This window comes from Ambystoma mexicanum, chromosome 2p (assembly GCF_040938575.1).
Source record: "Ambystoma mexicanum isolate Mex_15411 chromosome 2p, UKY_AmexF1_1, whole genome shotgun sequence".
NCBI lineage: Eukaryota > Metazoa > Chordata > Amphibia > Caudata > Ambystomatidae > Ambystoma > Ambystoma mexicanum.
The window spans coordinates 1,178,207,895-1,178,234,555 of record NC_090923.1 but is presented as its reverse complement, the minus strand read 5'-3'; positions in this window follow the sequence as shown (position 1 = coordinate 1,178,234,555).

The following is a 26,661-nucleotide window of genomic DNA, read 5'->3' as shown; positions in this document are numbered from 1 at the left end:
ATTGCACGTATAAAGTGGCCCCAGGTTGGCACACTGTATGAGTACATGTCTGACCGATTCCAATTTGCCTGTTACGCCGCAGATGCGGCAATGCCCATCTTCAATGGCTAGTTTTAAGCGGAATCCCGTAACTGACAAAACCGGCAGTGTGGCGCTGCCCCGTGACGGGACGCACACGCGGTGGCGTGACGTTGAACGCCGCCGCAGGCGGTATAAATAAACGGGGCGTTCCCAGCCGCGGCAGAGCGACCGGGAAGCCTGAACTGTAAGGACGTGTGTCGTGTGTGGTCCTTACCGGGTGGGGGCTTACGGGACCACATGGGGGCCAGGACACACCCCCAACAGTGGTGACGAGTGGATGCGGATGCCCGGGCCCGGCGGTAAAAGAATTCAGAAAATGTTTCTCCCTGAAACGGAAAGCACAGACATTTCCTTTCATGCCGTGGCTGCGGATCACACACGCGGCTGGCGGCCATTTTGTGTGAAGGGCCGTGGAACTTCACCAAGATCCGGTTTGGATGGTGAAGGTGATCCAGGTCTAATTTTCGGACATATTCCTTGCAGGCAGTCCAACCTGCAAGCCCATGCCCGTTTTTTGGATTTTTCTCCAGATTTGGGCCTCCTACGTCGAGTGAAAGCAAGGAGAAGGGCTAAAATGGCTGGGCCTGTTTAGCCCAGTTCTTTTTCTTCGCTTAATTTTTGGAAATCCTACACCCCTGGGTGTTTGCTGCAGCGAAGGGGCACGGTGCTTCATCCCCTTCATCATCAGGCTGCTGTGGCCTCTTCTTCACCCTCTTCATCATCAGGGTGGATTACTGCAGTGGTGGATCCTCAAGTTGGCAAGTTTTTCTTCTGCTTCTTCAGTTCTGGTGGCAGTTTTAGGAGTGCTGAGGACAAGAGTACACCATCCCCTCCCCAGATTGGACTGTTATTTTGCCTGTGGGGGGTGTCTAGACTTTGTGGTGGTGGTGGGTGATTGAGTTGCGGTCCCCAGATTCTAAGGTGGGGGTGCCTGCGCGCTCAAACCCATGAGTGACTCTGGCGGTCAAGGCGGTGGGACTCCTGCAGCCGCACAGCTTCCCCAGGACGGTGGTCAGGCGGCAGCTCAACAGCACGTCCTTCAGGCTCCGGTGCTTCCAGTGCAACACCCAGTGGCGGCTCCACAGCTACCCGCTCAAGTCCAAGTAGGTGGTCAAGCTCCTGTGCCTCAGGGGCCACCGGTGGTACAGCCAGTTGCTCAGCAAGAACTTCCCATCATGGCCCAAGCACGTGCCCATGCAGCCCTGCAGCCCATCCCCGAATTTGACGCATCGGGCCCACCATCCAGCATGGGGCCCAGGTGGAGGAGGTGGGTTGGGCGCCTCGATATGTACTTCAGGGATGCCCAGGCCGCCCAGGTAACGGATGATGACAGCAGGGTGGCAACTATGCTGTACTCCGCGGGGCCTTCGGTCCAGGAGATTTTTTTATTGCTTCCTGCAGGGGATGGCTCTTACAACGCGGCCAAGGTGGCACTCCTGGCCCATTTTCTGCCCCTTGCCAATGTGGACTATGAAAGATTTGTCATGCTATCGGCCAAGCAAAAGGACGATGAAACACTGGACACCTTCTATGGTCGCCTACGTCGCCTCTCCCTGGGCTGTGCATCGGGAGACGCGGAGGACATGATGCGCACGATGCTGATTCAGGCGTGCTCCTCGGGCAAACTCAGGAGGCAGGTCCTGAGAGAGCCAGGTATCACTCTACCCCGCATCCTGGAACTAGGCCGGTGCCATGAGGTGGCGGAGGCTCGGGCAGCCAAGATGGAGGCGGGGTCCCGCTCAATAAAGTCGGAGGAGATGTGTGCCATGTGGCGTGGTGCCAGAGGAGTGAGAAGGCCTGGTGTGGGACCCCGTGACAGAGCAGGGAGAGCGGGGGAATCGTGCCAGAAGTGCGGGTACGACCTCCCCCACCCGACAGAGTGTCCGGCGGCTGGAAGGACATGTGGTAGGTGCGGCCTGCCTGACCATTTTTCGAGAGTGTGCAAGGCAGCCCTGTCCGTGATGGTGCCGAGAGGCCCAGCTCGGACGTGGGTCCTGCGCCAAAATCGCCCACCAAATGTGGCCCAGGTGGACCAGGGCGGGGAGGATGCCCAGGTGGACGAGGCTGAGGAGGAAGAGGAAGAAAACGTTTTCTTTGTTTCCAGCGTGGAGATCCTGAAGGGGAAGGCCAGGAGGCAACCGAGGTGTGTGGTGGAGGTCAATCACTCGCCGGTCCCGGTGCTGGTGGACACGGGTGCATCGGTCAATGTGATGGCCCGGGGACACTATGATGCCCTCGACTCGCCCCCAAAGCTACTCACGCCGAGAGCCCGCATATTTGCGTTTGGAGGACTGGAACCAATACCGCTGGACGGTGCCTTCGTGGCGAAGGTGGAGTATGAGGGCTCACAGATCAAAGCCCGATTCTATGTGACACCCGTAAGCAATAACACTCTGCTGAGCTGTGCCGCCGCCGAGGCTCTTGGAATTGTCACTTTCGCATACTCAGTATACCTCGAGGACATCAAAGATCTGCTCGACAAGTATGCCACCCTCTTCAATGGCATTGGAAGGATGGCCGGTGACCCGGTGAGGTTGCACATCGACGACTCTGTGCAGCCCATCGCCCTGAAACACCGCAGCGTACCGTTTCATCTGAGGGAGCAGGTTGATAAGGAGCTGGACAACCTAGCGAATCTCGACATCATCGAGAAGGTGGAGGGCCCGACCCCCTGGGTGTCCCCGATTGTTGTGGCTAGGAAGCCCAAACAACCTGACTCTGTCCAGATCTGTGTAGATATGAGACTGCCCAACAAGGCCATCAAGAGGGAGCGGCATCTCACCCCCACCATCGATGACATTATTGCGGAAGTACAAGGGGCTCCAAACTAGACCTCCGAGCGGGCTATCATCAGGTTGTCCTCCATCCCGAGTCCAGGTATATCACCACATTCACCACTCACCGAGGACTATACTGGTATAAGAGACTGAGCTTCGTGGTGTCATCGGCTGCAGAGGTTTTTCAGAACATCATTCGGGGCGCCCTCACAGATCTGGAGGGTGTCCTAAACATCAGCGATGACATTTTAGTATTCGCAAGGACTGAGGTGGACCATCTGAGAAAGCTGGGGAAGACCTTTGAGAGACTGCAAGCGCTAGGCCTCACCCTTCACAGGGACAAATGTGAGTTCCTGCGCCCTTCCATCGAGTTCTTCGGTTTTGTCTTCAAGGAGGAGGGGGTGTCGCCAGTCCCGAGGAAAGTCCAGGATATCAAGAAGGCACAGCCCCCCGAGTCAGTGTCTGACGTGCGGAGCTTCCTCGGCATGGTGACCTACTGTGGGCGTTTCATCCAAAATCTCGCCTCTAGGTCTGAACCACTCCGGGCTCTCATGAAGAAGGAGTCAGCCTGGCACTGGGGCCCGCTCGAGCAAGCGGCCTTTGAGGACATCAAGAGCGCCCTGACAGCTGAGGACACCATGGCGTTCTTCGACCCGGCGCTGACATCAGAGATCATTGTGGACGCCAGTCCATTTGGCCTGGGTGCCGTGCTAACCCAGGTGGATCGGGACGGGATAATCCGGCCTTTGGCCTACGCCAGCAAAGCGCTCTCTGAAACTGAACAAAGATACTCACAGATTGAGCATGAGGTGCTGGCGGTCCTCTGGGGCTGCAGGCATTTTCGGCTCTATGTCTTGGGGCATCCAGTGACGGTGGTGACGGACCACAAGCCCCTGCTTCCCATTCTGGCAGGGTAATCCTCGACACCACTGGTCTGAATCGATAGGTGGATGCTCGCACTCCTCGAGTATGGGGTCACCCTGGTGTATCGGCCGGGGGCCAATAATGCGGCGGACTATCTCTCCAGACATCCGGGAGTGCGTGGGGGAGATGAGTATGACACCTGTGCAGCGGAGGCCGATGATCATGTCCGAATGGTGGTGGAGGCGGCCACGCCGAACGCAATGCCCCTGTCAGAACTGGAGGCGGCAGCTGCCGAGGATGAGTGCTTCCGGATCCTAAAGCACTCCATGCAACAGGGCTCCTGGAAGTCTGTCCTGGAAGCGTTGGCGGGGCGGACCCAGGAGGCCAAGACAGGCCTTGAGCAACTATGGAAGGTCAAGGAGGAATTGTCCTTCTCAGCGTCGGGCCTGCTGCTCCGAGGTGACCGGATAGTGGTCCCCCAGTCCAAGGTGAAGGACGTGATCACCTTGGCCCACCATGGGCACCAGGGCGCTGCAAAGACCAAGGCCAGGCTGTGGCTGAAGGTCTGGTTCCCTGAACTGGAGCGAAGGGTGGATGATTTCGTGGCGGTCTGTGTATGGTGCCAGGCGGCGTCTCCTCTGCAGTGAGAACCGGCCATCGAAGCAATGCCCCGAGACACGCGACCCTGGGAGGTCGTCCATGCAGACTTTGGGTCAACGTCCATAGGCACCCATTTCCTTGTAATCGTCGACGAATATTCACGGTATCCGGAGGTGGAGTTCGTTGAGTCGGTGGCCTCCGAGCACGTGGTCGTGGCCGTGGAGAAAGTGTTTGCGGCCCATGGGTTCCCCCACACCCTGTGCTCAGACAATTGATCACCATTTCCGAGTGAGCGGTTCTCCGAACTCATGGAGAGCTGTGGGGTCCAGCATAGGAAGGTGTCTCCGTTGTGGCCCAGGGCAAATGGAGATGCTGAAAGACTGATGCGGACGCTGAACAAGACATTCAGGATCGTCCAGGGACAAGGACAGCCACTCCAATGAGCCCTATACCAGTTCCTGCGGGTGTACCGCACCACCCCACATGCATCCACAGGGGTGGCTCCAGCTGAGGTCCTGTTCAAGCGCTGCCCCAGGGGTCTGCTACCCGAGGTCGGGGAGAAGGAGCCCGGGGTGATTGACAATAAACAAGTCGAGGTTGACCGGCGGGTGAGGATTGAACAGGAGAACCTGCGAAGGGGTCTCCAGCACCAGCGGCTCGAGCCGGGGGACGAAGTCCTCATCCGTAATCGACACCCCCATGGAAAGCTCTTGCTCCCCTATGAGCGGGAGCCATTGGATGTTGTGGCTGTAAAGGGGTCCATGGTGACGGCCTCTGACCGAAGATCTGCTGTCACCCGGAATGTCAGCTTCTTCAAGAAACTGGGTGATCCAAGAACTGAACCGGCGCGGGAGCCGTATGTAGTGGAAATACCGGAAGATGGAGGAGTTTCCTCCAGCACACCTGGGTCCCCTGTCCGGGGGACGTCGGCCGAAGGACTTCCTGTGCTGGAGGTAAGCAGGAGGTACCCCCAGAGGGGTGGGCGAGGGAAACCCGCTTACCTCAGTGATTACGTGCTGGGAGAGTTGGTTGGTCAACCTGAGTGAGGGGATCCGGGTGGCTGACATTAAAGGGGTGTTAAGCAAGTGGGGTGTGAAATGTGCTAGTTAATTGTTTTAGTGGTTTGCCGTGTATATTAAAAGCATTTGTGTGTCCTCCCAAAAAAGGAGGAGTGTGGCGCTGCCCCGTGACGGGACGCGCACGCGGCGGTGTGACGTTGCACGCAACCGCGTGCTGTATAAATAAACGGGGCATTCCCTGCCGCGGCAGAGCGACCGGGAAGCCCGAACTGTAAGGACGTGTGTCGTGTGTGGTCCTTACAGGGTGGGGGTTTACGGGACCGCATGGGGGCCAGGACACACCCCCAACAGGCAGGGCAGTTGGTTTGTGCGTAATTTCAACAGAAAATGTCTTACATCTGGGGCGGGACATGAAAGCAGGTGTGGTTGAGTTTTTCATACACCTTTAATATTGAGAGATGGATGTAATTCCTGCGTCAATCCCATTTATTAAATTTCTTCTCAAAAGATTTTTTCAAATGGATATATGACCTATTTCTGTTGTGCTCAAAGGTCCAGCCAATCTCTGTGAAGAGCATTTCATTCAGGGACTTATAATTCAAGCCCCTTAATACCCTCACTGTATCGTAATTCTGCCAGAAGCTTGCAGACTGGGTCAGAGCGAGATTTTAGATAAAAGCATCCGCTAACCCGGAGTGGCATGCCCCTAAGCGATGTTAATCCCAGCTCTAGCCGGAGATATTCCAATGAGCTAGAAGGCCCCAAGCCCAATACTGAACGCCAGTAGTGTCCTTCTAGTCTATTTAGCCAGGTTAGATCTTGAATGCCTAATGCCTCAAGACCATACAGGATGGCTGGAACAAAACATTGCTTATACAGCTTGATGATCCCTAGCATGCTGTATCCTGCTTATCCTCTGGCAAACTTGCACACTTGCTGAGAAAGATACTTTGCTGGCTTCATTTTATGGATTATTATCAGACCATAATCAGCCCAGTCATCAAACTCAAGGCCTAGATAGGAATAGGACAAGCAATAGTCTATGGTGCCAATTAAGGTGTCCATCTTAGTCCTATTAACCTTATTTCTGGAGACCAAGATTACGCTTGTTTTCTCCAGGTTGATGACCCAGTTGGGAGGCATACTTGGCCAGCTCATTGAGCATGTTCTTCATGCCAGTGATGGTCTAATCAAATAGGGCTAAATGATCACCATTTAACATGCCCACCACTGGTAGGTCTCCTATCTTCGGAGGGCAGTTAGATTTAGCAGAAAAACAAGGAAGAAGGTCGGCAATATATAGGTTATACAATATAGGGGCAGCCATGCATCCTTGCTTGACACCCATATTTATATGTATGGGATTAGAGACCTCCTCCCCATTGTCCATTCTTACTCTAGCAAAGTTGTTGCTATGCAAGAGAACTAGAATATGTATTAGCCAAGTCGGACACTTCAAATCTCTAAGCTTTGCCCATATTGTTTCCCTATTGACCCGGTCAAAGGCACTTCTGAAATCAACAAAATGAATGTATAACGTAGCATCCCTTCTTCTACGCGTGGTCTGGATAAGTTGATCTAAGACTCTGATGTTATGATAAGTGCCTGAGCCAGGTCGAAAACCAGTCTGCGCAAGGTTAAGGATCTTTTTAGTGGTTACCCAGCATTGTAATTCCCTCAATACTAGTGACGCAAAGATCTTTCCATTTACGTCTGACATGGACAGAAGGCAGTAACATTAGTCCGGTCCCCCTTTTTGTGCACCGGAATAAGAACCGATCGCTGCCATGAAGACGGAATAGCGCATACTCTAAAGACTTGTGAAAAGAGGATCAACAAAACCTGGTACCAATTAGTTGGGTCTTTCTTTAACACTATGTTTGCCAGGCCATTCGGTCCTGGTGCATTAGTTGATTTAAGTTTCAATATCGCTTCCATCAAAATCCTGCAGATCAAAGGTAAAGGCCAAAGCTCATGAAAGTGCTCTACCATAGGAGATGGCTTATTAATATGAAATAGATAATTGTTGGATTTAGTCAATTTTTAGCTCCAATCAATAGGCCACCAGCAGGCTGACCACGCTCACTCTTTTTGGCTTGGGTTTGGAGTATTACATACCCATCTAATTCCAACTCAAAGGTGACCCAGGTCTCCTGGATGGTAAACATTTCATAGGCTGTAAGCGAGTCCCGAGACCCACCCTAGCAAAGCCAATGTTTAAAACCCCTGGTATTCCATTTTAGGGTAAAGTTATTTCACTCTATCAGTCTCTTTTGAGAAATCATTCTCGTCAACCATCCCCATCCTTGGTCATCATTGAACTTTACTGATGCCTGAGAGCTCTTTTTGAGGTTTTGGGGCAGCTCGACAGCAGTTGCACTCAGAGAAACCCATAGGCCTCACCTCTACGGGCAGCAGAACATCCAATAGATAACTCAGATAAACCAGGGAAGACTGGTGTTGACACATGAGTGCCGCTGTCTTGGGAAGGCAACAGCGTATCTGCGTTGTTTTTTGCCGTAGGTTACGCAGGGATTCAATAAAGTCAAAGGGCCTCATTACACGTAGTGCAGTAAGGGTTTACCGGTACCGGTAAGGGCACCGGTACCGGTAAACCCTTACCGCCTTACTACGAGGTCCCTTTGCGGGTTGGTACTTTAATGCCTGCTTTTTAGCAGGCATTAAAAACCAACCCGCAAAGGTACCAAGGTGCTAATCACGGTACCGCAATTTGCGGCACCGTAATTACCGCCTTCTCCATTCCCATAGAGAAGGAATTTTACTGAACAATGCCATGAGCATGGAGCAATTAAATTGGCGGCAGACTTTGGATGTATCCAATGGGGTTATTGTATGTTTTTTCTCATACAAAGGAGCAGTAGGAACTTTCCTGGGGCTTTTGTCTCAGCTCCGATCTAGTGAGCCTGAATGTGATATATTAACTTCCTCATGCCCGTTAGAGTTATTTTAATGGGGGTCGATGTTCACATAATTAGATGAGGTTTGCTCCTCTTGCAAAGTTTGTTCTTTTCCAGGTGCCTCGACTACAAACCAGCTTGTTAAAGTTCCCACAGTCTGTGCAGAACTTCTCTTGCGCCGTGCAACTCTCTTTCGTTGTTTCTTTGAGGTGATGTTGTTGCCAGGGCGCAATGTAGAATTTAGCGGTTGGGTATCCGCCAGTGGGTTCTGTTTGCTAGGTATAAGTATGCGTTTTGACTGTTTAATAGCTTTTGCTTGTAGTTTTTTTGCAAGTCTGGGTTGTTTCCTGGAGGGGTAAAGCATTGAGGAGTTTGCCTCTGTGTCACTGATGTTTGACAGTTCGCTGTCGGGTCTCAAAGCCTCATCAGGGATCACAATCGGGCAGAGGGGCGAGGGTTTAGGGTTTTGCAGATCATCATTTTGAATTGCTTCCTCGCGAGGATCTATAGCAAGTGGCCCTTCAGCAGCTTTATGATCAATTAACAGGTTGTGCTTTGCTGCTATAGTCAGCCGCTGGGCTTTAAGATCTTCGTGCATTGTTCTGCAGAGTTTTAATAGGATCTTTACAGCGAAGTGTAACACTCTGTTGCTCTTCATAGTTCCAGAGGTTTCGTGGGTGCTATAGTCATCATGCTCTGAGGCTGAATGCACTGTTGCAGATTCATAAAGTAAATTAAGACTAGCATATATTCTTTGATTAATTGTGGTGGCTGCCTGCGGCAAGGGAGCAGGTAAAGAAGAAGCTGAAAAGGGGGCCAGGAAAGCTGGACGATTGCAGCTTTCCAGATCGATTTGATGCAATTTCATCCAACTCCAGATTGGTGCCATGACCAATTTCAGCTGTGAAAGGAATAGGCCCCACCAGAGGAACAGAGGGACCGGTTTCACCTATATCCAGGTCAACCGGAATGGTTTCCTGTAGGGCATAACAGAGGTGGAGTAGCGAGCCGTTATCAAAGTCTAGAGCGTGAGAGCTGTTGTTACCCTCTAAGGAGTTGTTTGAAGCCGCTACTGTTGACAAAGCCACCGGGGGACCGGGCAACTTCATGGGGAAATATGCATCCATTGGGCCTTTCTGGGCAGGTTGCGCCCCCGCTCACAATCCCTCCATTAATCTCCTGCATTAATTTCCCTTTGTTTAGAAGACTCTGATGTAGCAGTGCACACTCCAGTGTGTTTTTCTGAACGTAGCCCATAGGGCTTTTTGGTGCGGCATGCCGCAGCCTTAGTGCAATTCTGGACTTTGCCAGGCATAGCTGCACACTCTGAAAAGCATGTCAAAGGTAAAGAGGTAAACAAAAATGAATGAAGAGGCACACTGGGTAGGCACTAGCTATTTCCAGCACAAAGCGCACGTTAGTGCAAGAGGGAGAGAACAGTTCAAAGGATGACTTCCCACAATCACTGTCACTCCCACGAAAGAGAAGATAGGATGGCGCACCAAGCAGTCACTGGCAGATTTGCTGTGAAAAAAGTATGTTGGAGTTAGGGGGCGGACGGTTTAAAGGATGTTTTCCCACAGTCACCATCACTCCCACAAATTGATCTGTACCCCAACAACTGCTGCTGTCTCAGTGATTAACAAGACAGCTCCACAGTAGCCTGCCCCTGTCTAAGCTTCTGCTAAATAAGGTTCGTAAATGAAGAGCTGCTGTTTAGATAGATGTGAAGATTTTCATGCTGGAGCATGTACAAACACCCGCCTCAAACTCAGAAAAGGCGCAGCCAATTTGAACAATTAGAGCGAATACGTCTTTAAGAAGAGATTAAAGAGTCTTTCCCAAATACAGGAGTTCCAGCCATGTGTCAATAGATGTTGGCTCACCCCATGAAGAAACGGATGACAGCCTTTGTTGCGCAAAAACCTCTGTGTACGTACAATGAATCTCGGCTGTTTCCGAAGTCACGGGAGCCACAGGAACACGGAACACTGCAATATTCTCCGCAATACACTCCACTATGGAGCACGTTTTTAAAGGAGGCACTTCCTCTGCACAGTGAAAATAGAGGAAGACTTCCTCTGGTCCATAGAAGCACAGCAGCAATGAGGTGATCCCAGGTACAGCAGAACACTCAGCAATACACTCAGCAATACGCTCTGCTATTGAGCAGGTTTTTAAAGGAGGCACGTCCTCTGCATGGTTATCAAGGCAGTCAATGTGGACCTTGAGGATAGAAGTGTCACTAAAGGTACAGGATTTAAGCAGGAGTGAACAGGAACTGGCACCCTCCAGTAGTGCCCAGTATGTTTTCGTGCCCATAGAAATGGCAGAGGATGTGGTGACAGGAGCAGGAGACGAGGATGAATGGGAATCAGATGTTGTGCAGGGAGAACAGGGTGTAGTAGCCCCACCACCCGCTCTAGCAGAAGTGACAGAGATCACACCATGGGGTGTCAGGACTACAGAGCGGCAGGGGAAAGATATGGAGAGCCCCAATAAAGGCAAGTGTGACTCAATTTCCATTGCTCCAGAAGGGTCAAGGAAAGGCATATTTCCCAGTGGTCACACATGGATCGGAATAATTTGATGAAGACACTGCCTTCGCTCACAGTAGCGGTGGGGAAGTGGATTTATGCATTAGAGAAACACATTGTCAGTGTCATATTGGCCATAAGGGACATGAAAAGCTTATTCATGACTTTGATGGGGGAACGGTCAGATGAGCTTTGGAGGCGAGCTGGGTATCCAGGAGTTCAGTTGAATACAAAAAACCCACGATGAAGTAGAATTTAATAATTATAGGGCACAGCAATGGGGGGCCCTATGCGTCATGTATCCCTATACTCCCAATATAAATTCTATTTTGGCCAAGACAATGAAGTTAGATGACGATCCTGCTGCACATATCCCATTAATTCAGGAGATGTGGAGGGCATAGATGGGAGAAACGTGGGATACGAATGTGGCAATTGTTTTTTTCCTGCATCCTAAAGAAGGGACTTCCCAAAGAACTCCAGTGTTGCCTAAATGAAGTAGTAGGAATGGAGGGCATGGGTTGGCCAGAACTGCAGGCACATATTGTGCATTTCTGTAAAAGGAGGCAAGAGAAGGAAAAAGGAGAGCATGGATCAGACAGAAATGGCAGAGGCCAAGTTTGATCAGAAAAAGCTAGTGAAGATCTGTTTGGAAGGAAAAGTGATTACCAGCCCAACTGAGGGACAGCAGGGACAATTGGGACAACAGGGACATATTCATTTAAGTATGGGGCAAGATTGGATGGACGGGTATGCTCTCATTAAATGCAAATTAGAGTTCTGAGGGGTAGGGGAGGATTTTCACAAGGAGGTGGGCCATTAGATGGGTTCGGAGGAATGGGGCCCCAGTTTAATGGCCAATGGGAAATAACTATGCTAGGCTGTATGGGATCCAGTGTTGGTCATGTGGAAGGATGGTACACGTGGCACGAGATTGTCAGAGCAGGCCACAGTATTTCAACGTAAAAGCACAGCAAATGCAACCCCTGACCATGCCATATGCCCCAGGTTCTGTCCAATCGCAGCAAGTACGGGTTGAACAAAACCCGGTACACGGGGCTGCACAGACCTATGCATTTCAACTGACCATACAAGCACAAGCACTGGTACAAGCATGGGAGAAAAATACTTTACCCCAAGGAACAGTCACTCACTGCACTGGGGCAAGTGTTTTCAGAGAGAATCCTTTCCCACTCCTGTTGCTAATATGTACTTGGATTAGGAAAGCCCACAGGGTTCTCTGATAGGTCCAGTCATGTCTGTTACTGCTGATCTAGAAGAGGAACCCCAGATAGGTATACAGGTAGGCAACCGAACATGTTAATTTATGGTCGATACACAGGCTACAAAATCTTGTATCGAGGAAGGTGAGTTCCCCTTGTCAGGCAAAACAATGGACACACAGGGATTCTATGGGACTATCCTGCCAACTCCTTACACAGAGGACCTATGTATTAAGGTAGGTACACAAAATGTATATTTTTCCTTGTTGTATTGCACAGATACCCCAGCAAAGCTCTTGGGCAGAGAACTCCTCAATCGACTCCATATGTCGATTGCTTTCACGGAGGAAGATATAGTATGTTTGACTCCAGGGTTGTATCCGCTAAGCAAAGCAGTGCGTTTGCATGCATACTGTAGTGATAGCGCAATAAAGTGGGGTACCAGGAAATTTAGCTTTGTTTCTTCATGTAGTAATGGTTGTGTTTAGTTGGGTCCCGGGAATCAGAGCTCAGACATGGCAGATGGCGATTGAATTTTTGTTTCGGCCTGCTGATTCGCAGGAGGTAATACCAGGTACTATTGTCACGGTTCTCTTAGGAGCCATAGCTATCATCAAGAAGGACATGGTGTTTATCCCAGAAACTTATGAGTAAGGTGGAGAGTGGCACACAGTTCTGTGCATCAATCCATTCTTATCGCTAAGGGACGTGTCTGACCAGCAATTGCTCAAAGATGCTGAAGACACAGGCGATATAGAGCAAAGGGAAGTACCACAGACCATGTTCATTGTTTGAAATACATCTCCATATTGGAAGGAGGATTTGGAGAAGGTGCTAGACCATTATGGACCAGCAATCCCCATGATGCGGGGCTGTTAAAGAGTGTTGGAGCAGTGCAGATAAAATTGAAACCTGATGCAATACTACCATGGGTTAAGCCGTACCCCATGTCTTGAGAGGTTAACAAAAGGATTTATGAGACCATTATGGCATTGTTGAAGCAAGGCATAATGCAATCTTCAGTGTCTCCATGCAACACAGCTATCTACCCTGTGAAGAAAGCGAAGGGGTCCATTTGGAGGATGGTCCAGGATTTGCTCCCTCTGAATAACATTGAAGTTCCCGGTGGTACTCAATCCTGATACCATTCTCTGTAATATTCCTACTGGGTCGACCCACTTCACATTGACTGATTCAAAGAATACATTTTTCTTTGTGCCCTTACACTCCTATTCTCAGTACCTCACAGTGTTTATGTATCATGGTCAGAGAGTCGAGCACACAAGGTTGCCCCAGGGGTATTGTGAATCTCTGAGTGGTTTGGTTTTAATAGGGTGGTTCAAATGGATTTGGGGAATTTACAAGTGTACAGTACAGTAATCCAGTATGTGGATGATTTATTAGTCTGCAGCACTTCAGAAGAGCAGTGTCGAGGAGATTCAATAATTTTCCTTACCCTGCTTGCAGAGAAGGGGTACAAAGTGGGCAAAGAAAAATTGCAATACTGCCAGACAGAGGTAGTATATTTGGGGCAAGTGATATCACCCGCAGGAAGGAAGGTAATGCCAGAGAGAGCCATCGCAGTTCATAATAAGCACCAACCATTGACAATGAACCAAATGCAGGGGTTTTTGGGACTCTTAACTATTGTAGATCATGGACCTTTGACTACTTTAGTTACACAAGGCCCTTACTAGAGGGGCTTAAGGGAGCACAGTAAGTGAAGACTAAGATAGAATGGTTTGAAGATCTGGTGACCTGCTTTTGGGAACTCAAGGCTGCGATCAGCAATGCTCCGGTCTTGGCAACCCTGAATTACAAAATAACATTTGATCTATTTTCTCACTCAAATGGACAAGTGATGTCAGCGGTCCTGCCCCAGCAAACATAACTAGGCCATAAACCTTTAGCGTACTATAGCGGACTCCTAGACCCAGTAATGCAAAGACAGTTTCCTTGTGAACAGGCTTTAGGCGCAGCAGTGTTTGCAATTCAAAAGTCTGGTGACATTGTATGTGGAGCATGCAGTCTTTGAGATCTTGGAAAAATCCAAGTTGACTTTGACGGCCCAGAGAGTATCAGGGTATGAGGTTATCTTATCAAATGCTTCCATGCATCCAATATTGTATCACCTAGTCAATCCTGCAACATTTGTAGCTGAGCCAGTGAAACCTAACGACATTGTCCATGATTGTGCGGCTTATGGGGAAGAAGAGGAAGAGAAGACAAATGTTAAGGAGGATGACTTAGAGGGAGGTGAGGTACTCTTTGTTGATGGGTTCTCGACAATTAATCAGGACACTGGTGAGAGGCCTATGGGCGCGGCCATTGTGGGCCTTGTGGATGGGGAATACCAGGTCAGGATGAAGAAACGATTACCTTCGCATTATGCCGTGCAAGCGGCAGAACTAGTGGCACTCATAGAGGCGCAGGAAATGAGTAAGAGGAAGGCAGTCACTCTTTATTCTAACTCTGCATATGTAACCTCCACTGTACATTCAGGTTTGTCAACGTGGCAGAGAAGAGAGTTTAGGAGATCTGACTGGACCCCTGTCTAGCATGCTGCGCTGTTATCCAGACTAATCAAAGCGCTAACACAGTCTGCAGAGGTAGAAATTGTAAAATGCGCCGCACATACTAACCGTACTAACCCAATAGCGCTTGGAAATGATGCCACAGACAGAGCGGCGAAAGAAGTTGCATATTTGCAATTTACAGATTCCCAGAAAATGGAAACAGTGTATTTGCCATTTACAGATTCCCAGAAAATGGAAACCATGTCCCAGAAAGTACAGTTGCCAGTCCCGCACACTGCGGTCCCTTTGCTTCAAATTATGGAAATACAGAAGAGAGCACTGTAATGAATCGGATGCGATTATCACAAGAACCCTGAACCTGGCCGGGACCCTTCTCATGTGGCCAGGGAGCGGCAGAAGCTTCCTGATCCAGACCCTGGGGTGGTGTCCTGCGGGAAGATCACATGAGAGGGGACTCAAGTCAGGATAAATGGGTAAACTCTCTAACTAAACCCTAAACAAAACAGTTTTGATGGCCTGTTGTAAAGTTGAGACATTTGATATAAAAAGAAATAAGAACATTGGGACTTCATGTCCCACAATGCCCTAAGTACTGGGACAAGGAAGAGGGAAGCAGAGGCACCAAACTGCAATGTGCACTCTAGTGGTTCTGATGACCCACACCTGAGTGGGACTTTTAAATATTTAAGGGCCCCTCAGGTGCAGGCCATGAGTTTCCAGCTGCAGTTGCAGCAGCAGAAGCATTGCAATGAAGATGCCAGAGATGCTGCTAGTTCTAAAACGCAGTATGGTCATTAGAGGGTCTTCGGTGCTAGAAACCTGAATTGCAGAGGTCGCACAGTGGGAAGCGGGATCCTGACAGGTTTTCCAGTAAAAGAGGGAAACTCTCTTTATTGTGAGCTTGGTCCCGGTGGCTGGAGAGCACCGGATTGCAGGAGGAGCCAGACAGGTTCCTTTCCCAAGCGGTGTGGGCAGCCGAGACGAGACCGAAGTGGTCAAACATTCAGGAAAGCACAGAAGAAGCGGCGGCAGCAGTTCAAGCAGACTTGTGTGGAGAAACCATTGAGTTGTCCTTTGTTGGGTAACCCCGGTACGCTCTGTTCTTGCACGATGCCCGCTAGAGCATATTCTGAATATCGAACTAATGCAAAGAAGTCACTTGAGCAATATACTCACTTTAAAAGGAAACCACAAAGGGAACGTTACAATTATTATTGCCAATACAATGAGGGGGCAATATTGAAACCAGATAAAGACCCACATTGCCAAGGTAAAGAGGGGGCAATACTGAAGGAATCTCATAACCACCATTGTCAAAGTAAAGAGGGGGCAATACTTCAGGAAACCAATAGCCAGCATTGGCAAAACAAGAGAACAATATTGCAGAGAGTTTTAACCATCACTCCCAGAGTGAGGACGAAGCAGTAGTTAAGCCTTGCACAAGTATTGCCAAAGCCAAAGAATGGAAAATGTTATGTTATGTTAAAGGTTCTTGTAACATGCACAGTTGCCACTTTCTTGGTGCTCTGATGGATCTGTAAAGCAAGAGGTATGGGGTGGGATAAGTTAGTAGGACCGAGCGGGGAAAAAGAGCACGGGAGCTGTGATGTGCTGTTGGCATCTTAAGTTTGGTTTACACCTTTCGCTGAGCATAGGTGTGTTTTTTCGGTTGGTAGCCGCCATGTGCTGTTGGGCGAGGCTATGTGTGGTTGGTTTTGTTGTTGCGGTGTAGCGAAGCGCGTGCAGCGTGTTGTGCTGTAGAGGTATGGTTGTGTTTATTTCAGAATTTGAGAGGTGTATGCATGGGTGATTTAGTAGGGTTGGTTAGTGGCAATATCTTATCTTACCCTCTCTGTTTTAACTGGCTGCAGTACTTATTCCTGTCGTACATTCTGGTGTGCTACATTTACCAATGCTATGTTGTGTGCAGAGGTGTGGGTCCTCAACAAGACTATTCAGTGGCTGCACCCTCTCTACCCGCAGTGTTCAGACCAATTGCTGCACACATCTCTTCCTCCCTAGAACACCCCGGTGTGCAGCAACCAGCATTCCCATTGCCCCATGGTCCATTAGCTCTGAGTTTGACACCTCTCACTCCCCTTTTTCATCTAATGTCTTCTCTCTGTGGTCCAATTAAGTCGGACCCATCCCTCTCCCCTGTTTCTGGTTTGACCCCCTAAGGGGGAGGGTAAATCTGGGTCTCTTCTCATTCACGCACCTCTTTACTTCCCTGTACTTCACTCCGGTCTGGGCTATTCCCCAATCCTTTTCAGTTGTGTATTCATTTCATGGGTCGTGGGTGTTGTTCATTCGTGTTCGTCCCGTTCTGCGTTGAAGAGCCAGGTTTTTAGAAGTGTTAGGAATTTTAGATGGTCCTACATGGTTCGTATTTCTCTGGGGAGAGAGTACAAAGGTTTTATGGCTAAGCAATAGAATGCTGATCAGCCAAATTATTTCCTCGTGTACGGTTTAGGTTCTAGGCAGATGTCATCGCTGGATCTGAGTGTTCTAGTCGGCTGTTAGATGGTGGTTTTCTTTTGTATGAATTCCGCTCCTAGGCCATGGATTAGTCTGTGTGTTATGAATATTCATCTTTAACGCTGGGGTGATGTGGTCCCTTCGTGAGAGTTTGAGGAGAGGTGTGGCAGCTGCGTTCTGTATATGTTGCAGTTACTTCAGTAAATAATCCATCATTGAGAGGTATATGCTGTTGGCGTAGACTATCCTGAACATGATGAGGGAGATGATGGCCAGTGTTTTGTGTGTAAAGGAAAGGAATGGTAGAATCATTTTGATTGTGTGTAGATGGAAGAAGCATTTCTTGAGTATCGCATTAACTTGCAGTTCTAGGGTTAGCTTGTTGTCCATTAGGGTTCCAAGGTTTTTGACAACTTTGGATGGTGTGAGTGCTGTTCCCAGTCCTGTGGGCTATGGCATGTACTGGCTACTTCCCTGGTTGTTGGATGGGAATCATGATTTCCGTCTTGCCCGGGTTGATTTTGAGGTTGTTAGTGCTCATCCATTAGTAGAGTTCTTTGAGACAGTCTATAAGCGTTGTGTTCTCCTCTTGTTCATTGACGATTTTGTAAATGATTTGGGTGTCATCTGCGTTGTTGTAGCAAGTGAAGCCATGTCATTTGATGAGGTTGATAAGTGGTGTCAGATAGATGATGAAGAGGAGCGGGTATAGCGAGGATCCTTGTGGTACTACACAGGTGGTGTTCCGCCGTGAGGATTTGAATGGTTTTAGCCGTACTGTTTCTGTTCTTTCAGACAAGAAAGATAAAGAGACATTGTGATAAAGAGACATTGGGCCTCCTTACACAGAAGGCGGTAACCATGGCGCTATTAGCACCATGGTTGCCGCCGGTAATTTACCGACCCCGCCATGGTGAATGGCGGAATTACCGCCCCATTCCAAGGTTGGCTGGGCCGTAATTCCCCATTCACCATTGGCCCTTCCCCATTCCCATTTGAGCCCCCATAGGGCTCAATGGGAATGGGGAAGGCGGTAATTACGGTACCGCAAATTGCAGTACCGTAATTGCCTCCAAGGTCCCTTTGCACATCCCATCCTTAACGGCTGGTAAATCCAGTCGTTAAGGTAGGGACCAGCAAAGGGACCTCATAGTAGGGCGGTAAGGGATTACCGGCACCGGTGCCCTTACCGGTGCCGGTAATCCCTTACCGCCATCCATGTAATGAGGCCCATTGTCAACAGCTGTTTGATGTGGAGTGGAACAGACCACACCAATGTGTATTGTGTCTTCACAGAAGAAGTTGTGAATCTTAAATGTTGTTGAAAGTCAGGTACTTTTCTACAAGTGTGTAGAAAGCCTTACCACAAAGTACTGGTAGCGGTGTTAGGCATTTTTGTCCTGGCAGGGGAGTATACCAGGGTTGTGATTGATAGGTGCAGGAAGAAGACATTAAAGTACTGTATTGTGATTGAAGGCTGTGAATGAAAGAATGTGGAAAGGCCACTATTATGTCTGATGGACTGTGGTAAAAGTCATCCTGACAAGGATGTTGTTGTGAATCAAGAACAATTGATGAGCTGCTTTTTTTCCAAGAAGGAGAAGTACTACTGGGATACTGGTTACCAGTTTAAAGATAAATGTTTTTCTTTGCATCTTGTGAACTTTGTCAAATACCAAGTGGAAGACATTTGGAGCAAGAAGAACTTGGTAACTTTGCTATACCAAAAAGAGATACTTTCTTATTTTTAACTTTAATAGGAAATCCTGTTTTTGAACCCGAGGAAGAGGTCCGACCCTGAGAACAAAGACACAAAGTTATCAAGTTCCTGTTGAGTATAACTGTTATTTTGTTTTACTTGAATTGCCACATTCTACCTTTATGGGTTTAATGTATGTAGAAGTGTGGAGAAGAGTGTTTTCCTTTAGTCATATTTTGATAGTCAGGGAATTCCTCTTTAGGTTAGGGATAGTGAGGTGCTTGTCACACCCTTTGAGTTAATAAAATGGCTACTTGTGAAAAACCTTTATCAAGTTGTCTGCCTCACATTTCTGACCCCACACAGCACCTAAGGATGAAAAGGAGCTCTGGGAAAAGACGGGATGTGCCCCCTCGCCCACCGATTTGCTGTGGAGACAGGAGTTTGCTGGAAAGGGAGTAATGCCTGTAGAGTTGCTTCTTGTTGCTCTAGAGCAACTACACTATCCGTTGGACATTTCTCGGCAACACATCACACCAGAGGTCCAGAAGGAATGGTTCATACCAAGCTTCCAAGAACAGGTAAGTAGATTTGTAGGCAATTGTATAGTTGGATATGATGTATGATAAGTCATTTATAATGTGCCTGTACACACGTGTTTCTAGGCGCAACAAAACAAGGAAGACAGTGGGGGGACAAGACAAATGATCTTACGAGGCCTTGTGTTATTCAGATCATGCAAGTGTGACAAAGCAAAGTGCAGGGGGAAGGGAGAAGGGGAGGTGTCAGGGGGAGGGAAGGAGGAAGTGCAATCAGGGCAGCAAAGCTCTGAGTAAGTGCAGCCAGGGCAGCACAGCTCTAGGTATGTGCAAGGAGGCAGGGGACTGTAGAGGTTACAGTTACAGCCCCTAAGTGCGTGTAAGGCATACATGCCAACCCTCCCGAATTAGGCGGGAGACTTTCGATTTTTCTGTGAAAAATACTGCTATTTTTTACGTTCTCCCACCTAAAATAATTCTTTCCCCAATGCATTCCTATGGGAAAATTGTTGTCTCCCGATTTCTGTTAAGAAATATCCCTCCCAGTTGCAATGGAATGTTGGCATGTATGGTAAGGCCCGGAGGCAGTGCAGGAGAAACTGGTACCCAGTGAGACTCTCAGGGTGACTAGGCTACACACACCACTATCAACTGAATGCACAGCATCAGATGCTCATAAATCAGCAGAGGTTCTTGGTGAGGAGTTTAGGGAATACCTTAGGGCTCTAACCAAAAAGTGTCACACTTATATCTTCACAGGTTGTGTCTTCTCATCAACAGTCTAAAGGAGAAAGTGGCAAAGAATCTGACGATCTACATCAGCCACAGTTGCTCCCCTTGGACCTGGTATTCATCTGCACCTTTGTTCAAAACTGAAACGAGCAGCATTTCCATGGGCCGCAATATGTGATTTTCGCAACTTCATCTGCTGTGAAGGTGGAGGGTAGCAGGAGCTGCGGCCACATTAGTGACTTGTGGAGGGGTACCGGTACAGGGGCAGGCTCAAAGTTAAGTATGCCATAAGCATTCACAGTTTGTTCCAGTAGAAAAGGGGGTTGCGAACAAAAAACAGTAACTTATTTTTAAGAATAAAGGGAACATTTGGATTTAAAGTGAATATTAGGATGGTTGATTATATGTTTTTCTATTTTTTCTTGTTATTGTGTTCAGGTGTGTGAGACAATATGGGTGTGAATGTTTTCAACTTATCTAGTATTATAGAATCTGATGTGATACTATTGAGGTCACAAAGAAGTGTTGACTCCAACTTTATGAGCAATGATGATGATGTAAATTAAAATTTGATAGTAGATGCACATGGTTTTGCAGCAGATGACGCATGGTACAGCCACATGAGAGTGGGTAGAGAGAGATCTGTAGGATTTTGCTACATCTGCTCTCTTATCCCCTCTGCTTCTGCCATCCTATGATGTTTATCCCAGATTAAATAGAGTTAACAGAGGCACTTTGCCTAGGGCACCTAGCTCTGTGCTAGGTTAGAGAGCAGTTTCAAGAGCAATCAGTCAGAGCATCTATCTTACCTGTTGATGAAGAATGTTCGACCACAGATTGTAACGAGCAGAAGAATGTGCGTTATATGCAAAGAGTCCAGTGGAATTTAAAAGGGTCCATCATAATGAACAACCATTGGAAGCAAGCAGTGAAGAGTTGCAGAGCTGGAGGGATGAGGGGTTTCTCATAAAAAACAATGTGGAAATGTATCAGAGAAGTATCTAAAATATCTGACAAGGATCCAGAGAAACCTGTTAAGATTCAGTTGCTGACACATTTTTCGCTGTGTTTAAGGGTGATGGCACCGACAAATGGGAACGGCAGCGGCACCTTTCGCATCGCTGATCTGGCTGGGGCTACAGCTGCACTTCTTGATGTGTTTTGGTCTTGTGGACAATACATGCAGAGACAATTGCCTCCAACCTGGCGAGGTGTGTGAAGTCTCAGTATGCTACATGTGCCTGTCCTTGTTATCCCTAAGGAACATTTGGTACTCACCCGCCCAATGCTCAAAGCCACATCTGTGCCCCCTTTGTCCCCTGTGCTCTTTGCATCCCCTGGGTCATCGTATATGGACAAACCAATGACTTTGCTTGATTGTGAAGAAGAGGAACCATTGCAATGGACCAAGCAGTCCAATTATTTTTTGGCGGCATCTTCAGAAGGTCTGATGGACATTCCTGAGCAGTATCGACATTTCAGCCAGACTTAGATGTATGTCTCCTTTCTCTTGGCCCTGGGTTTTCAAGCCATCGAAAATGAAAAGTGGCTCCAGGTAACCCGATACAAACTCTTGTTTGTAAATTCCTCTCAATCAGATTTTAGTGCAGTCAGAGAAGAAATATGGGCCCTGGGGCTCATCGCCTTGCAGAATAGGTACATTCTTGACCCCCTAACAACTCTAGTGTGCCAGAAATTTGTGCACACATACTGTACATTTGTGCCTCCTAATGATTCGGAAAACGGAACTCTAACTCAGACAGTTGCTGCTCTCCACAAGCTTAGGGTGGTTATGGAGAATGAAGGAGGAATCAAAAATCACCATTGGTTGGACTCTCTTTTTTCTTGCGTACCATCTTGGATGAGCCTAGCTGTCAATATCTTAATGCCAATTTTTTTCTTTTTTCTTATTATCTTTTTTTCCTGTCAAATGCTCTTAGGGTGCTGTTCTGCCCAGGTACCGAAAGCAGCTGTCATGATGACTGTGACCCTGTCCAAAGCGAGAACCACAACCACTTCATATCACATGGGTACTCAGACTGAAGCTGGTCTGTGTCCTCCACCAAATTGGGATGACTGTGTAGAATAGCGGGTAGATTGCGGAAATGGTGGGGGGGACGAGTTGGGCTTTTTCAGCTGAGGAGTATGCCCATAGTGGGACAGCTGGGAGAGATGGCTGTAGGGCTTTATTTCCCAGAGAAGATGGTTTAAAAGAACAAGAAATGGCGCTAATAGTGTGTCCGTGCAGTCATTAGTCCGTTAATAGAGGACTATTATGACTTTGCGGGCACGAGCTTTGCGCCATGCCGGTAACGGCATTACCGCCATGCCGTTAAGGCACGAAAAATGCCCTTAGTGGCATCATGCACAGCGCAGATAGCACTACCGGCATGAACCAATGCGGCATTAGCGGTGACCGCTATTAGTGGTCACCGCTAATAACGGTCACCGTAATTAAGCAGAACCGGAAATAGCGTCATCACACAGGAATGGGAAGGAGCACGGTGGCCATCTTTAAAAACACAATCCATTGCCACCCTCAGCACACAGGACCTGTGGGACTCTGCTGTTTGTCAGAAAACCTTCTCCAAACACACAACAATGCCCAAGGCCCTTAAGAAGGGAGCTGACCGTCTGCGCAAGGAGAGATTCAACGAGGATGAGTTGGAGATGCTAGCCGGGACACTGCAGGAGCATGCTGGGATTGTCTTTGCCAACATCCTGAAGAGGGAGGCCATCTTAAAAGAAATTGAGATCTGGGCACTAGTTGCACAGAAAGTTAGTGCTGTTGGAAACACCCCACGCACCACCAAAGACTGCCGTAAGCGCTGGGACGACTTGCGACTCAGAGTGAGAAACATACTCTCTGTCAACAGAAGCCAGGCAACGGCAACAGGAGGAGGTCCCAGCTCACCCATAAAGCTGATCCCATGGGAGGACATCTGCGCCAGCATGATCGGAATGGAGGGGTTAGAAGGTGTCAGTGAGATGGAGTGTGGCGCCACAACATCGGCCGATGGAGGTGAGTGTCCTAACAAAACACTGTAATGCAGAGTCTGAAGAAAGTCAACCAATATGTCAGTCCAAAGAGGCAAGCCATGGTCCAACACACACACACTCCCAGCAATGTAGGTGGACGCATTACAGACACATGCAGATGCCTGCAGCAAGGCAATGCCGTACCTGACACATACTGCACAAAGATGTACATGCCATAAGTCACACAGCATACAGGCCCCAACAAATATGCATGTCTGATAGCATAGCTCTTAGCCAACATGAGTGACCCCGATGTATGCCTGCATAACCCACCCATGTATCAAACAACGTGCTCATTCAAACTCAAATGCTGTTACCCTCAATTGTGTGGATGATCAATTGTCCAAATGTATGTATGATGCCTATCAAAACATCACTCATGCCGTCCCTCTCTTCGATCGCCACAGGCTCGGACCATGACAGCGATGGGCAGGACGCTACCCCGCGAAGACCACACTCCAGAAGAGGTCCCGGGATCACGCCAACCGCCCTTCAGCCTCGAAGGGACAACCCAGGGGCCGCCGTGCACCACCAGGCAGGACACCCCAGGTTGCCAGTACACCGGTGCCTCCAAGGGCCATAGGGGCCGAAGCACCAACACCCATTGCCCAGCCTGAGGAATCAGCCGAGGCACCACACTCTGAGGAGTCTAGTTTGGCTGGGGAGGTGGCAGCCACAGCACCCCAGGCTGTGGAGGACCCACAGGAAGGGGTATGTGTGCCCATTGAGGACGATGCATCAGATCCGCTCCACACGCCCAGTCCACCGGCATCCCCCCAAATATCATCCCTTGAAACAGACCACGTCACCACCCCGGAGCAGTCTGGTCAGGAGCAAATGGATGGGCACTTCAGTCCTATAGGGCCGAGTATTGAGGCTGAGCAGGACAGCCAGGAACCATCAACCTCCACATGTGCACCTGCAGGGCCGCAGCATGCAGAACAGCTGACTGCCCTTGTGCGGCAGTTCATTGAGGACAACAAACTGGCTAGGCATGAGTGGCGGGAGAACATTGCCTCTCTGAGCAGGTCCATCTACAAGAACACCACCTCCATGGGCAAAATATTTGCCGAAAACACCAGCCGCCTCTGCAAGGAGGTCTCGGTCCTCCGCCAGGTACTAGGCCGCATAGCCGATGCAATGGAGATAGGGCGTATGGCTACCCAATTCGAGCAGGCGGCCTCATCGTCATCATCTAGCTCGACCCAGATGAGCCCGCTGCGCAGGTCAGCACGCACCCTGCGCCGGCAAGACATGCTGCCACCTGGTCCAGGGAGTGCGAATTGACAGTCTGGGCAGCCTTATGTAGGCATTGGAGTCTTGATGGGACATGTGTGGGGGAGTTGTGAGGGTAGGGGGAGAGGGGTGAGGGTGTGTGGGGAGTTGTGGGGGGAGGGGAGGTGGGTGAGGGTGTGTGAGGGAGTTGTGGGGGGAGGTGGTGAGGGTGTGTGGGGGTGTGGTGGGGGGAGGGGGAGGGGAGAAGGGGAGGGTGGTGGAGGGTTTTTGCACTATCGTTATCATTGTTATATTTAATACACCCGTTGTGTCAAAAGCAAGACCTGAGTGGACATTCATCATTGCGCATGTGTCATTTATTCATATACAGTGCATAGTGTGCATGCACCCACACACCCAGTGGTCTCGGTCAGAATATCATGTCACCTTCTGCAGCCATGTCTGTCAGCAATATTGTGCAATCACTGACTGACGCACAGCACGTCCTTCTTGTGCATCGGCACCGCAATGATGTGCAGCCACTTCTTCTTCATCCCCTTCATCATCACCAGGTGGTAGCGGTTCAATGTCAGGGGGGGCACGTTGCGTTGGATAAACATGTTGGGCAGCATCACACATGCCATGATGGTCTTGGCCATCTTCTCATGCCTGTAGAGGAGTGCCCCACCTGGCGGCCTAAGGCAGCAAAACCATGCCTTGAACAGGCCAAAGGTCTGGTCAATGACCACAAGGGTAAGGGTGTGGGATTGATTGTAGTCCTCCTCATGCCTGTCATGTATGTTTCGGACAGGGGTGATGAGCCACGGCATCAAGGGATAGCCACTGTCACCTGCATGGGAGGCATTAAAAGCTATATGTCAGTCGATTGATGAGGGACAGCTGTACTAGTTACACATGTTGGCAGATTGTCGTTGGTCACATGCATATGTCACTGGTTGTATGGACGCCATTTTTAGGCCCTCAATGTGTCCAGTGCCATGGAATAATGGTGTGGGTTGCATCTTCAAGATGATACACGGTGTGCTCTGCCATATTGTAGCTCATGCATTGTGTACGAATACAGCTGTGTTTGTGTAAATTTAGTGATGTGTTGTGTTCTGTAGGATTTTCTGATGGGGAGCGTTGGCAGTAGGCTCTGCAATGTTAGGCATTCTGCGCTGATTTTTGACATGGTGGCATGCAGCATTCCTGTGGTTGATCCAGGATATCGGGCACAACAGTGTGTGATGATCTTGCTTGCGTCGACTTCCATCTGCATAGTTTGCGATTGCGGTAAACCACCTCCATGGCATGAAGGCCACCTTTTGTTTCAAGAATCTCCTGGGGAGCCCGTGGTAGGGATATGTATTCCGTTGTGTGTTTGAGGAGGGCATCCAGCACTTGATTCAGGATGCAAGGGAATGAGGGTGGTGATATGCCATACATGTACCACACTGTTTGCTGGTAGGTGGCTGTGGAAAGGAAGTGGAGCACTGACACTACCTTCAGTAGAGGGGGGATGTCGGTGCGTGTTTCAATGAGGCTGACAATCGTGTAACATGTCCACAATGGTGTTTTATGGTGTCCCGGTCCAGACGGTGCAGGGTCTGGTTGTGCTGTGGGGTTCAGTTGGAGGGACTGGCTCTGATGTTTGGGATTGGGGGCTGCATGCGTGGTTACGCTGGCTGCACTAGTGGGGCATGCTGGGCCTGTCTCACCCTCCTTCTCCTGCTGCGTCTCCTGTGTGGTGCCTGCTGTTGGTGTTGGGTTGTTGCTGGTGTTGCAATGCATGCATGTCCTCCAGCTGAAGAGTTGATGCTACTATTGGATTGTTCTTGGTGTGGAAAGGGGTGTGGTGTGTGGGTGTGCTCCTTTTGGTCAGGCCCAGACTCCATTGCCTCTACCTGTGCTGATGGTGTGCACCTGTGGCAGTTGGGAATACTGCACATGGCATTTTCCTGTTGGTCAGAGATGCCGGTATTTACGGCATGCCAGAGACCACTTTTTACGCCTTCATGATGCCGGTATTTGCATGTCCGCTTCACTTGTGATCTCCTCCAGTTTACGGCATGCTGCTTTTGCCGGTATGATGGCCCGCGTGCCCGCAGCCATGCTGCTATTAGAGGCACCGTTATTTACGATGCCGCTAATAGCGGCTTAGCTGGTCGGAATAGCCCGGAGCAGTAAGCGATGCCGGTAATCCTTTACCGGCATCGTTTATCCCTTACCTCCAAACTCGGAATGACCCCCTTTGTGTTTAAGTCGATACATTTTAGATTTGCATGCAGCAAGATAAATGTCTAAACTGCAGATGCAAATATAAACAATGTAGGTATGGTAGCACTTAACAATTGTGCAAATGTGCAAATGCTAACACCACCGCCAGTGCCTGCCCCCACACTC